Source organism: Odocoileus virginianus, chromosome 12 (genome assembly GCF_023699985.2).
Source record: "Odocoileus virginianus isolate 20LAN1187 ecotype Illinois chromosome 12, Ovbor_1.2, whole genome shotgun sequence".
NCBI classification, from domain to species: domain Eukaryota; kingdom Metazoa; phylum Chordata; class Mammalia; order Artiodactyla; family Cervidae; genus Odocoileus; species Odocoileus virginianus.
In genome coordinates, this window is record NC_069685.1 from 37,404,480 (window position 1) to 37,419,594 (window position 15,115).

Below are 15,115 nucleotides of genomic sequence, written 5' to 3' on the forward strand. Positions count from 1 at the left end.
GGCACATCACGGCCGTCCTGCCTGAGGACTTGAGACAGCGGCCGGGAACAATGCACATGGGCCACTTGGAACAGCAACATCACCAATGAAAAGCACAAAACTGCGAAGGAAAAAACCCCACCTGAACTCTCCTGACTGCACACTCCACGTGTCTGCAGTAGGAGAGCAGGCGGGAAGGCAAGCACTGCTCCATCCGCTCGCAGCAGGGAACGCACACACGGGCGGCCGCAGGGCTCTGCCAACCTGCCTGTGTCCCCGGACGGCCAGAAACACACCCTGAGCGCTGACCAGAAGGCCGTAAACGCATTCTGGTGAGCAGGTGCACCTGCACACATGGAATCCAGGAGCGATGAGGAGCGACTGTCCGGGTACCCGCTGTGGTCTCCACGGCCACCCCCTCTGCTCCCCACAAGCTCCAGGGGCAGCTCGCGTCTCAGTCCTCCACGTGTCCCCGAGACGAGCCAGGTGCGGGGCGAACACTTGTTAACCAGAGCCCAGCCCACACTCACCTGTGCCTCCTCTACTGGAAGGAAAAGACTGGCAGGCCCTGCTGTCTGGGTCTCGGTGTCTGCTGTCACTGGCTCAGACCCCATCAAAGCCCCCCACCCACCCACACACAGCTTTCATCACGGGCAGCGCTTCTGTGGAAGGCACCAGAGAGAAGGGAGGTGACAGACATTGGCAGCCTGCACTCCACATAGCGTGGGGTGGGGGCGTGTGGCACAGAGTGCAAAGGTCACTACTGAGGTCATGTGCCAGGTGGGCTGGGAGGCCTGCTGCCCCGTGAACCCACGGGAGGCAGTGACCTTCCAAAAGCATTTCCTGCATCTGAATTGTCACGGGCTACAACTAGCAAAATTCCTCATATCGCAAACATACCAACGCAAGAGCTCCTTACAGGCTCTCAATGCAAAAGAAACATCTGAAGCCTGGGGTATCTGGGGGTCCTAAAAAGTAAAACGAGGTTAGCAAGAGGACTGGAAGCAACGCAGTCTGAGGGGCTAGGGAGAAACCGCGAAGTCCTGCAGAAAATGCTATGTCCCAGTCCACTGCCTTGGCCCACCTAATGCTCATCCCCACGCCGTCCAACCCCAAGTCAAGTCTCCATAGTGAACGCATTCAAATCATGAGAACTCGACTTTTACTTTTAGACAATCATCCGCAGATAAGATGGAAGGACAACAAAAATTTAAAAATTATGAGCTCAAGCATCAAAATGACTTATATATACTCAGTATCTAACTCTCCAAATGGAAATATAGAAAACCTACAAAAGTGCTAAAAAGAAAAAACCACTTGAAAATGAAGGAACCTACCAAGCTTAGAGACCTTGGGTCATGTGAGGGTTGTTTATCGGGTGCTTCTGTGAGGCCCCAGCCTCTGCTCTCTGGCACAATGTGAATTCCTGTTACATCTGTTACAACAGAACCTGCGGAATAAACCTCCATGGACTAAAGAGCTTGAGAGCAGGATGTACCTCATTCACGCCTGTGCTCTAACCGTTCACTGTACCTGAAATACGGAAGGCGAGGTGCAGATGTGAAGCTTGCTCCCGAGTTAACTTTTAATTAGAGTTCGGAACACACACAGAGGCATCATCATCATACGGGGTAGTCAAGGCACCTGGCCATCCTACAAAACCCAGGTCACCCTAGGATATACCCATTATTCTGATAAACACATGAACTAGCTGTTTTTCATAACAGAATAGCATCTTTAACATCTTAACTATGTGAAAATGACTTCTGAGTGGTAAGAGCCTGCTGTTTCTCTCTCTCTCTCTCTCACACACACACACACACACAGAAGCTCCCATGACTGCTACACATCCCACCTTGTTTTCTTTGGAAAGAACCAGGCCCCCATATGAACACTGTAAGCAGTGCACACACACCGGATGCCTCCACAGAAGAGTGGAAGGCATGGCCCACTGCTAAAGCTGATTATTACCACCGCTCCACCAGGGCAGAGCAGGTGGAGGAAGGCTAGAGCGAGCTCAGAGGTGGACCTGTCCTCCACGTGACTGCCCTGGAAGCACTGTCTGGAGTCAGTCTTTGCTGTTCACCACTGAGCCTGGAAGATCCAACATACTTTACAGCAATTAATCACGGGCCAGACCTCCAACGGCCTTGAACAAAGGAATCACGGCAGCCCAGCGAGCCCCTGCCTCCCCCCAAGAAAGGCTCTCTGTGCACTGAAAGCACCAGTGGGGCTGCCAGGGCAAACCATCACCACCCCCGGAGCTGAAAACGCATCTCTCCCATTACTTCCATCCAGAAACTCTTCTCCTTCTTGCACAAGCTTTCCCTCTGCATTGCTCTCACTGCTGACTGAAGTCAAGTGGCTTCCAGGCTACACGAGCACCCGACAGCCGATGAAGCTGAAAGCGGGAAACCCTGCAAGTTGGACGGGGCGGCCCTCCAACCCCATGAGGGGACACCCAGCCCTGGGGCTTCTCTCAGACCCCACTGTAAACCTTAGCTTCAAGGACACAGCTCCTCTCCCGGAGGCCTGTCCTTGTGCACCGCCTCTTCCTCAGGGAGCAGGGGCCCAAGAGAGCAAAGTCCCAAGCCCAGAAGCTCCCAAAGAATCCCAGGCCCAACCAGGAGCTGGTCTTTTCTATCATTCCTCTCCTCATCCAAAGCTACCAGTAAATGCTAAGACGATCTTCACAAAAGGGAAGGAAAGCTGAGGTCAAAGGCATTAAACAGACAGGGCTGTTGCTTATTTATTGATTTCCTGAGGGCCTACGAATGTACACCCGCCCCCCACCGCCCCATAAAGAGCATGAACCGCCCACGGGCGCAGCATCTCCCCTCGACGCCGCGGGGTCACGGCAGAATCTGGCACAGGAAACCACACCCCAGCGGGATGGGGTGCTGAGCGCGGTGCGGGCACGACGTGGCCGGCTGTGCAGGTGGCGGGTGGGGGTCAGAGCACTTACCAGGGACCAGGCGCGGCCCTCACTCTGCAAGGGCAGCCCCATCGGAGCCTCATGGCCGCGCCACGAAGCGGTCGTGCTGGTCCCACCAGGTCAGCAAGGAGACAGCAGCCCAGCACAGCAAGGCTCAGGACAGCACCCAAGACCACGCAGCCATGTGGAGGCCACGGCGTCGGAGCCACAGAGCCGAAGTCGGGCTGCGAGCCCACAGCCGCCCCTGCCCTGCACTGCGCCGGAGCCCGCAGCTGAAAGGCAGAGGCAAGCGGCCAGGTCCGCCCACGGAGAGCTTCGCAAAGAGAACGCTCGAAAGTGCTGGAGGAACCGAGACAGGTTCACTCTGACTGGGGTAGGAAGGGTGGGGGCAGGGGGACAGCGAGGAGAAGCGGGACCAGCCCAGCCACACCCAGAAGTCTAGGCCTGAATCCGAAGAGTCGCAGTTGACAGCTTGGAGCACCTCAATACCAGAAAAGAGCACACGTCATACTGTTGAAGGATACACAAAAGAATACCTATTCAAGATAATTAAAAAACAGAAGACGCATTTTAGTTACAAATTCATAACAATTTTTAACAAGTGCAAAGCAAGGCAACTGCCACAAACAAATGCTGGAGAGGGTGTGGAGAAGAGGGAACCCTCCTACACTGCTGGTGGGAATGTAACTTGGTGCAGCCACTGTGGAGGACAGTGCGCAAGTTCCTTAAAAAATTAAAAACAGATCTACCGTCTATTCCCACCTCTAATCCTACTCCTGGGCATATATCCAGAGAAAATCAAAATTCAAAAACATACATGCACCAAAATAGCCAAAACATGGTAATAACCTAAACGTCTATCAACAGAGGACTGGATAAAGAAGATATGGTACATATACACTATGGAATATTGCTCAGCCATAAGAAGGATGAGATAATGCCATTTGTGACACAGGTGGACCTACAGATGATCATACAAAGTCAGAGAAAGACAAACATCATGTGATACCGCTTACCTTCGAATTTAAAGAAATGATACAAGTGAACTGATTTACAGAACAGAAACAGGCTCACAGACATAGGAAACAATCTTATGTTACCAGAGGGGAAGTGGGGGAGGGACAAATTAGGAGTCTGGAATGACTATATACACACTACTATACCTAAAATAGTTTATCAACAAGGACCTACTATATAACACAAAGAACTCCACTCAATAGTCTATAAAAACCTGTAATGGAAAACAATCTGGGAAGGAATAGATACACATATATATGAAACTGAATCACTTTGCTGTACGCCTGAAACTAACACAGTATTGTACATTAACTACACTCCACTATAAAATAAAAATTAAAAAAAAACAAGGGACCTGGCCAGTCTTGGGATAAAAACTGGCCGTGGCATGATGCAGGAGCCTGGAGATCAGTGTCCCCAACCAGGCTCACCCTGCACAGGCACCTACCTCCTAGTCCAGGGGACCCATGTCCTGTTTTGTGAAATTCCTGTGACCACTTTGGAAAATAAAATCCATGTAGATGTGAACTATTACAATTAAGTCCACCATCAATGATACTTTCTCTGAAACACTGATCTTCAACAGGCAACAGCACATTTAACCAATACTCGCCTCTCTCTCAGCATGACTTTTAGAAAGGAAATTCATGAAGGAAACCAGTTTATGTCTCGATGTGATTCCTAACTGCAGTATCCTAACCCTCCAGCGTGGCCTGCTACTATTCTGAAACCATCACCACTACATTTCCTGGGCTAAACATGTCTTTCTTAGTCTTTGCCAAGGAGAGATGATTCCATTAACAGGACCTCATGGCGGACTTCCTCAACATTATCGAAGCACAAGCTGCTCCAATTCCCAACAGGCTCCCGCCCCTAGGCATCTGGACCCGCAGGTGCCTCTGCCTCAGGTGCATAGATCAAATCACAGATGAGGATAAAAGCGACCTTAGGGCCTTGAGAAGCAGTACTCAGAAAATAATCTTTCCCCCTCGGGCCTCCTGCCCCCACTCCCCACTAAGAAATCACCTCATCTGAGTTAATTAATGTGGCAAATTAAGGATATAGCATTAGAAGGAGGAAACCACAAAAAGTCAAAAGGAGAAGTGAAGCCCTGAAGATCAAAACTGCAACTCCTCTGATGCTGGGTAACTTGTCATTAGGAGATAGGGGGCAGTACTCTCATGGAATAAAGGCTGCTGAAGGTGACTATTGGAGCTTCCTCCCAAACTAAGCTATGTTCTTTGGGAAATTAAAACAACATTACCAAATAAATAACCAGAGGGAATTTGCTGTATAACTCAGGAAGCTGAAATCCGGTGCTCTGTGACAACCAGGAGAGGTGGGATGGGGTGGGAGGTGGGAGGAAGCTTCAAGAGGGAGGGGACATATGTATACCTGTGACTGACTCATGTTAATGGATGGCAGAAACCAACACAATATTATAAAGCAATTATCCTTCAATTATAAATTTAAAATTATTAAAAAACTTAAAAACCACTGTTAACTCTCAACACCATAAGAAAGCAGCCACAATTTTTGGGTGAAATACATAACTCTCAAGTCCTAGTCAGCCCACTTATCTCAAAACTGACATCCACAAAATTCAAATGGGAGGAACGGACATCTGAGAGCCCCCTGAAGTTGTAAGTGTACGTCATTCATGCACAAGTAAACTTAGGTGGCTTCTTTTTTTAAATTATGACATGAGAAACCAAAACAAGCATTCATTTATTCATCCGAGTCTGAATCACCATTAACATTTTCACCCTATGGACTGCAGATATCTGGTCACTCGTTTTTTAACGAAGATAAAACAGCGTGAAGCCAGTAGAATATTTATCTTGAACAGAAATCTGGATTAGGACCAGAAAACAGAAGTAGGGATAAGCAAACATTTCTCTGGAAGGAGAAGTGTAAACAGTGTGGCCTTTTCAGTGATGGGTGGAGAGTGAACTCAACCTCTTCATGGTGATCTACAGAGAGACAGCCAGGGACAGGGCCAAGTGTCGACAGCACTAGACATTTTCCTGCTGAAAATGTCCAACTAAAGGGAACACACACTAAGCTCTTTCAGGTTCTCTGAACATCAGGTAAGTAAATGAGTTTCAGTTTAAGCAAAGGTCTGGTCAGTTTAGGGAATGATGGCGTTCAAGCTATTCTGATGACAAACCCAAGCTCTCAAAAAACAGTATCTTCTTAAGAGAATACATCATACATTTCTTGGCAATGAACCTCAGAAATCTAAGCTGGAACTAGTATAGAAAAAGATAAAATGATCAATAGAAAAGAGTCTCTAAGGTTGAAGAAAAATTAAATAACCCTGTAACTGGAAAGAAAGAAGAGAAGGGGGTAAACACAGACACAGACAGGATAAACGCGCTTACTGGTTAAATTCTGCAGGGGAAGCACGGGGAGATGTCCTTAAAAGCTTTAAAGAGGCAAGTTTATGCACAGAAAGGAACTTCCATAGAATGGCTCATAAATTTATATTCCTCTAAGTAGTAATACTAGCTAAAAAAAGCCAGGCTTGACTAAGTATATTTAAACACTGACTGAGCTCCAATCAGCGTCCTCAGTTCTGTGCTGTGTGCTACAGGGACATATGATGTTCCCTGCACGCAAGGTATAATCTGGTCATGTCTGGTTAATTAGAAAACCAGCCGGTAGAATGTTGTCAGTGGCATAAAGACCAAACAATGAAACAGTAAGTGCAGGGGCTAGGGGGAGGGGTGTGCCCACTTGGGGCTCAACAAAACTGTCAAGGAAGCATTTGAACTGGGTCGGGAAGAGCAAACAGAATTTGGACAAAAGTCATTTTGAGCGAGGGACTAGAAAGAGAAAAGTCTTATGACGTAGCATGGCACTACAGTACATGCTGTATTACATATTTGAAAGTTGCTAAGAAAATAGGTCTTATAAGTTCTCATGATAAGAAAAAAACATTTTTGTGACTACATGAGCTGACGGATGTTAACTGCACTTACAGCAATTGCCTCACAATATTCATAAATATTAAATCACGATATACACCTGAAACTAATAAAATGCTATGTATCAACTATATCTTAATTTTTTTCACAGCTTTTTAATTTTTTGGCCATGAGGCATGTGGGATCCTAGTTCCTGGATCAGGGATTGAACCCACACCTCTTGCAATGGAAGCATGGAGCCTTAACTACAGGATCACAAGGGAAGTTCCTCAATGTTTTTAATTACAAAAAAAGAAGAAAAGTCTTGAGAGAGATGTAGATTTCCTAGGCCATTTTGGCAAATACTGGCCTAAAATATCCCCTGACAATCACTGTCTCCTGAGCGCCGTGACTGGGGTATTTAGCTGTACCTCAAGTTCATGTGCAAAAACAAACATACACATTCCTTTTTTCAAGTCATTTCTTCGCTTGCATTAATTATGCTACCATTCGCCCGAGTTACTTAAGCTCAAGCCCTACACGTAATGTTATATATTACTCCTTTTTAGGAATTACTTACTCTTAGTTGACAATTCCCTGTCCCTTTCACATCGTCTCCCTTTTCCTCTGAAACATGCCTCAAGCACATTCCTCCATGCATACCAGTCAGGTCCCCCTGGAAACTACGTGCAGAGAACGCAGTGCAAGACAGATAAGCCCATAATTACTTGCAAACTTTGATGCCTGATCTCAGCCTTAAATCCTGGGAAGCTGGACTGGGCCGGGCTTGGAACTGCACAGGAGCTGATGGAGAAACTCAGCTGTGCGGATCTCAGAGCCTAAACCAATGTAGGTCAGCGACCTCTTCCTCTGACCCCAAAAGGCCACGTGGGAATTAATCTGATGGTGAGGAAAGACCCTCACTGAGAATGTCAGCCAGCCAAAAAAAAAAAAAAAACTACAAAGCCTGCTTGTCCCAGTGCTCAAGGCAGAGGTGGTCAAGGTCCCACAGCTCAAATATTTCTAGGATGAGAAGAAAAGGTGAGTCTTCTGAGCAGAGGGGTGATAACTGACAGTTTAACAATACTTTGGATTCGTTCAGATGGAGAGGAGCAATCCTATTATTTTATCCTCAAGGATAACTGTGCACCACCACCCTGCCCCCAAAAGTAACTCTGGTTCCTGGAGCCCAAGGGCTCTGCACACAAAGGTTTCTAAAACATGGGGAGAGAGCGGGGGTCTAACACAGGACTGACGGCAAGACTTCCCTCCAGGATGCTACCTACCACAGTCTGCTGATTGGGCCATGACAATCCTGATAATCCAGTGCTCATTTCAATGTAAGAACCTTGCTGTTAAAACAGCTACCAAGCATGCTAGCAGTCAAGGCAAGCTTCGGACAACTCACGTGGCTACTGATGTGTTAAACACAATATTGACTTTCATGGTCGGCTGTAAACTCCATCCTCGCTGCAGCAATCAGAGCGGCGGGCGGTCATCAGCTGTGAGACCAAAGTCCAGCACCACCTGGGTGAGAAGGAGGTGGCTTGGACGAAGGAAGAAAGGATGCTGAGCAGGCTGTGTGCTGTGGGTGGGCTGCATCTCCAGGCACCAGTAGCCTGTAACAGTGTCAGCTGGAGGAGGCAGAGGGCGCGGGTTTTTGAAACTAAGATCCCCACCACCTCCACCACCACTGCAATTAGGGTCAGTACTTAGCACTTCAGTTAGGTGAGATTATAGACAGCTGGAAGCTTTCCCTTCGTCTAGTTTGTGAGACAAATTCCTCTCTCTTTCCCCTTGTCCACCCCCTTTTCTATTTGTAAAAATCTCCTCTCCTTGGCACAGGTCTGTAATTTCAGGAAACTGTTCAGCTCTTCACAAAACTTGGAAAACCACTTAGAGAAAAAAAAGGAACTCCTGGGCTATGAAAAGAGATACCTGGGGGTGGGAGAGGAGAGGAGCAGGCAGAGCACAGGGGATTTTAAGACCACGAAAATACCCTGTATGATGTTACAACGATGGAAACGTGTCATTACACATTTGTCCAAACTCACAGAGCATACAACACCAAGAATGAACCTGAAAGTTAACTAAGGGCTTTGTGATGACGGTGTGTGGAGGTAGGTTGGCCCTTGGGGAAAAAATAAAGTACCACTAGGGTAAAGGGGAAACCTCTGGACCTTCCTCTCAGTTTTACTGTAAACCTAAAACTGCTCTTAAAAAAATCTTTACTTTAAATGGGGGACAGTGTGGCTCCGATTGTCTTGTGGTTAAGAATCCGCCTGCCAGTATACAGGACATGGGTGTGATCCTTGGTCCACAAAGATCCCACATACCGTGGGGCAACGAAGCCCACGCACCCTGAAGCCCACGCTCCTCCTCAACAAAGGAGCCACCAGTGAGAAGCCCACACACCAAACAGAGCAGTCCCCGGTCACTGGTCACTGCAACTACAGAAAGCCTAGGAGAAACAACGAAGACCCAAGTGAAGCCAGAAATAACCAAACAAATCTTAAAAAAAAAAAATGCGAGTAACAGATTCTTAACAGTTTAAAAAAAGAGACCAGTGAACTCCCTACACGTATGGATTCTGCCACGAGCTAGGAGGGGAACCAGAAAGGGGAACCGTGACATTCCCGGCTTGTATCCATTTTGTTCTTCCCTTCAGAGATGAGACGCCTGGGGTTGCGGATGCAGGGGAGACTAAGGAATATCACACACAGTAAAAATGCCCTGATCTGGACCCGGCACCAAAATTTAAGCAAAAGTATTTGTGCTACACTGCTTCGCCCACCCATGCTCACACCTGCAGTGGCTCCCCAGTGCTTTGGGGGAAGGAACACCACCTCCTGATGAAGACAAGCCACCTGCCACTTCTCCACAGTCTGGACATCACCCAGAGTCGGGATTAACACAGGGAAGACGCTGGAGGAGCTGGAAGCAGAAGAAGACAAAAACACTGGACTCTGAGAGTGACAAGACCTGCTGTGAACGGAAGGCCTGACAGGTGCTAAGTGCTGTGCAGCGGGTGTTAACTGATGTGCACTCGAGTCCTCGGGACCTTGCAAGAAAAGCCATTTTACATTCATTTTACTGAAGAAAAAACCAAGACAGGTGTGCCCTACGATATAAGTGGGGGGAGCTGGCTTTGAACTCAAGAATACAAATCCACAACGGATTCCCTACTCTTTCTATTAACCCTCCAAGTACAGATTGAGGACCTCCACTTATTCTTTGGGGCCACTGAAATTTAAAGCTGAACATGTGTATAACGCTTGCAAGGCCTTGCACATTCTGGCCAGGGGATCCTGCCTCCCAGAAGAACTCTAACATCAAAGAATCTGGTCCATTCACTAACCCAGGAACACACCTTCAGCCTCTCCAGCCCTGAGTCCTACCCCTCAGGTTGTAACTCCTGGGTGAAGCCGCCTCTAAGCAGCCAGACTACAGAGCTCTCAGTCCTTCCTGCCATCTGAAGAGGACAGTACACTTGGTCCTGATCTACTAACTGCTTTGCACCACCGGTTAGCTTTTAAACTTGGAATCTACCATTGCACAGTTAAAGGGGAAGCTCCCTAGAAACATTAGACCTCACACTTCCTTATAAACCTCTTAGGAACTTCAAATGTCAACCTGTAGAGAAGGAATACAGACCATGTACTGAATCGGGTTTTAAATTCCCAGGGCCACTAGTTAACCAGACACTGATCTCCAGCAAGCCCAGGTTTTTATCTGTAAATTATTACAACTTTATATCGACAAATTAGCTAATAAAACACCCACCGCCAAAGGGTAACTGCAAGAGGATGTAAGCGAAGACCAGGCAGCGCGGTGCCTAGCGCACAGGAAATGGTCCCCCCTCCACAGACACTGGGGGCTCCTCCAACACTCCCGAGACGCAGCTGCTTACAGGCATCTTAAAGACTGCAGACACACCACTTACACCACAGTTAATGAGGTTTAGAATGCGAAAACGTGTTTTTAAAACCAGAGGTGGCTATTTTCATTATAAAAGAATTTTTCTTAATTTTTATTTACTGCCCAATTTTTATTTACTGTTATTTACTATTTTATAACAGTAAAGAAATTTTTTAAAAAGAATATTTACCTACAAGGTCATTACCCCATCACATCAACTCTTGTATTTTTGTTTTTCTTCTAGTCCTTGGTCATACATTTACGTATTTTACTAATATATTCATATTGTAGGAACCAATTGATTTTAAGATTTTTATTTACCATATCTAATATTTTATTATAATAACATTATGTTATTAATTATAACATTTTATATGTGTATTTATATATTAGTATTTATGTATGTTTTGTAGCATGTGTTATAATCAACATGATATATATTTAGTATTTTATGTATTTGTTGATATATTAAATATGCATTAATATATTTTATATATTGTATTAAAACACTTAATTATATTAATAAAGTCCCCATAATCATTTAATCATCATATAATATCCTATGAAACTAACATCACAATTTAGCTACTTTCCAGCTGTTAGACAACTATCATAATTCTTTTAGATTTTTATCATTATAAGAATCATGCTTAAAGAACATCTCCAGGTACTAAAGTGTTTTTTTGGTTTTTCTTTTTAACACCTTCATGCAGAGAACATTTTTCTTTTAAATCATTCGGGCCCCAAAGTACAAGCTAGACAGGGGGTCAATAACTCCCAGGTAGGAGGTACAGTCCACCTACGGGCATGGGTTCTTCATGGCACTTTCAATCACCTTCACTAGACAGCCACTAGAGTGTTAACACAGTCACACGGCTAGGAGCGTAGGCAGGTGCAGCATCTCCGGAGAGTGATTTGGCAGAAATTCCACCCTGGATCCTAACCCTAGAAAGATACTTGAGCTTCTGCATAAACATCTTCTGACCAGGACGTTCACCATCTCTAACTGTTTCAGACTGAAAACAAATCTAAACATTCATCAATAGAGGGCTGTGTACTTGACCGCACACTAAAAGTACCGAAGTAGGGTGTTCATAAAGACAGACCATAGACAACAAGGGTTAATGAAATTGGAATCTCGGAGAATGATCTGGGCATTTAAATCTTTCTGGGGCCCTGTAATGTCCAGCCAGACTGGAGAACCACTGGGTTAAATAAAGTCTTCTATGTGCATTCAGTCAGCAGAAACTAGGAAGGTATTAGCAACATGCTGGATGGTGTGTATAGCAACTACCATTTCTGTGAATGAAAGGTGATGTTTTTTCTTGTGTCTGCACAGAATATTTCCAGAAGGATAAACTAAAAGAAACTGGTATTTAAGGGTAGCCTGGACTTCCCTGGTGGCTCAGTGGTAAAGAATCCATCTGCCAGTGTAGGAGACAGGGGTGTGATTCCTGGTCTGGGAAGATTCCGCATGCCAAAGATCAACTAAGCCCACGCGCCACAGCTACTGAGCCTGTGCCACTAGAGCCCCGGAATCCGCACACACTGAGCCCAGGTGCTGCAATACTGCATCCGGAGCACTCTGGAGCCCGCGCTCTGCAACAAGGAAAGTCACCACAATGAGAAGCCCATGCACTACAAGAAGAGTAGCCCCCGCTTGCTACAACTAGAGAAAGCCCATGCAGCAACGAACACCCAGCACAGCCACAAATAAAAAGGGCAGCCTCTGGAAAGAGAGATTAGGGGTGTGACGTGAGAAGCTTGTATTTCAACGTATACCATTTTATACTGTTTGATTTTTAATCAGGTGCATTTAAAACTTAACCTTGGACACAATCGTAATTTAATCTGTGCGCTGTTTCTCAGGAGCGTGTGGCACTGAGTGGCATGCAGTGTTCCAGGTCAGGGTGTTCCTAGGGTCTCCACATGGCCCCGCACAGACGGAAGGGACCAGGCAGCTTTCCTGGCCCTCTGTGGGCTCCTGCGGCCCTGGCAACCAGTGCCCCAGCCTAAAGCAAACAGCACTGCCTGCTAAGCCAGGGAAGTGTTTGCTCGTGGCTTCCCTCCCCACTCACCGAGGCCATCGCCAATGACACATCAGTCCAGGCCACCTCCTCCTAAAGGGCACGCCGGGTTTATAAACCCATTTTAAATGAGTTTTTCAGTTGAAAACATCACGCATGGAATGCAAAGAAGATGCCATCTTTTTTTTCTAAAGCACTTACTTCCTGCAGCCTGCAAACCCCATCTCTGAGGATTTAGAATACCAACAGTGTTTTTAGAATTAAGTTCCCCAGTGGCTCAGTGGTAAAGAATCCACCTGCAATGCAGAAGACACAGGAGACTCAGGTTCCATCCCTGGGTTGGGGAGACCCCATGGAGGAGGGCATGGCAACCCACTCCAGTATTTTTGCCTGGATAATCCCAGGGACAGAGGGTCCCAGTGGGCTATAGTCCATAGGTTCACAAAGAGTCAGACACAAGTGAAGTGACTGAGCACACGTGCTGTATCTTGTTTGAAAGAGCCACTTAGCTAATTTCATTCTATAACATATTTCAGTCTCACCAAGCCACACAAAAATTTAATAATGCTAAATAGCATAAAACAGTTTTATAGCACAGTTTGCTAGTAATTTCAGAGGTTTACAGATACTATTAAATACTTTTCCTATAGGCTGCTTTCAACAGCTATGGAGTTTCACAACTGATCAGGTATATTACTTAAGTGTCATTTTGATCATTTTATTCATTTTTAGTTTTGGCTGCACTGGGTCTTCGTTGCTACACGGACTTTCTCTAGTTGTGGTGAGTGGGGGCTACACTCTGGCTGCAGTGTGTGGGCTTCTCATTGTCAAGGCTTCTCTTGCTGTGGTGCATGGGCTCCAGGGCACACAGGCTCCAGTAGTTGTGGTACATGGGCTCAGCAGCGCTGCCTGGGCTCTAGAGTGCAGGCTCAGTAGTTGTGGTGCATAAGCTTAGTTGCTCCGTGGCAGGTGGGATCTTCCCAGATCCAGGATCAAACCCATGCCTCTTGCATTGGCAGGCAGATTCTCTACCACTGCGCCACCACTGAAGTCCCTTAAGTGTCTATTTTATGTTTCTTTGTTTTTTAAGGAGAGGGCACGTCCCTTTAGAGTATTTACCTCATTATTTTTATATCAGAAAAAGAATTCATTCATATTAATGGAAAGAAGGAAACTGCATTGTCTATAACAAGATTCCTTTGACAAATGACACAACGCATATCAGACACATCAAGAAAAAAACAGTGTATCAAGAGATCAGGTTCTGAAATACCAGAGAATCTTTAAGAATTGTCTGTTTGCAAAAGTCTCATCCATTCCTTCATTCATTCCTCTAACAAGCATTTAAGTACAACTTCCTGCCAAGCCCTGCACTAAGCACTACAGCTGGGGCAGGAGGGCTAGGATTAGAAGAATTCCCATATCTAACCACAACATGGATGTTTTCTTGTTTCATTCAATTACTCAAATGTATGCTTAAATTGGCTAAATGATATTTTTGTTACTATTTCTCAATCCTTAGAAGAGAACTTGAGTAAATGAGGATAGTCAAATAAGAGCTAGATGAAATCAAACACACTAATCTCTTCCCATTACTCCAAAGGTTTCAACCATAAGACGGAAGAAAACGCTCAATTTTCTGGGTACACCAGGGTAAGATGGTTGGCAATCTGAAGTTTAAGTGTAAGGTGTTAAAGGCAGAACTGATTAGACTGGTGATTTTGCTGCTTCTTCCTAACACATCCTAAATCAACACCTGTTTCATCTCTGAGGAATATGCAGGTTAATGTCTAACTTGTCTCCAACTTGTGAAGGAACACAGTTGCCATGACAACTGAACAAAAAGTTTAGTGAGCAAAATTCACCAGCGAAATGCAAAAATCCAAATTCCATCTAACTGACATATGCGTACTTGTAAGCAAATGCTAGTTTTCTGTTTGTTAAACCATCAAAATAAATGAAAATATGTTCTGTGAAAAGTTCCATGGATACAAAATTTAAACACACACGTTTTTGTCAGAGTAGGTCACAAATAAATAAAATGAAACAGTGACTGTTTGAAAGTAAATCTCAGCAGTGTAGCATTTAGCATTACAGGGTCTCAAGAACACTTCATCGAGGAAAACCAGATACTTCTAAAGTGAGTATATTTCTAAGGCTGTGTTAAATTGTCAAGTAAATTCATGTATATGTTCCATTTCTACTGATATCCATTACTGATATCCGCAATCTCCCAGATCTAATGCCTAATGATCTGAAGTTGAACTAATGTAATAATAATAAAGTGCACAATAAATGTAATGCACTTGAATCATCCCAAAACCATTCCC

The 15,115-nt window shown here is 45.5% G+C and overlaps 1 protein-coding gene across 4 annotated transcripts in view; it reads right to left on the reverse strand.

Annotated features, from left to right (window-relative positions):
• Positions 1 to 15,115, reverse strand: part of FNIP2 (folliculin interacting protein 2) — a 124,074-nt gene that overhangs the window by 101,792 nt on the left and 7,167 nt on the right. Inside the window, exon 1 of one of the 4 annotated variants that reach the window (XM_070474926.1) lies at positions 1,317 to 1,421. The exons of the other annotated variants lie outside the window; for them this stretch is intronic. The gene's annotated coding sequence lies outside the window, so the exon portion shown is untranslated. Of the gene's footprint in view, positions 1 to 1,316; positions 1,422 to 15,115 lie in introns of those variants that run through there. 4 annotated transcript variants of the gene reach the window in all.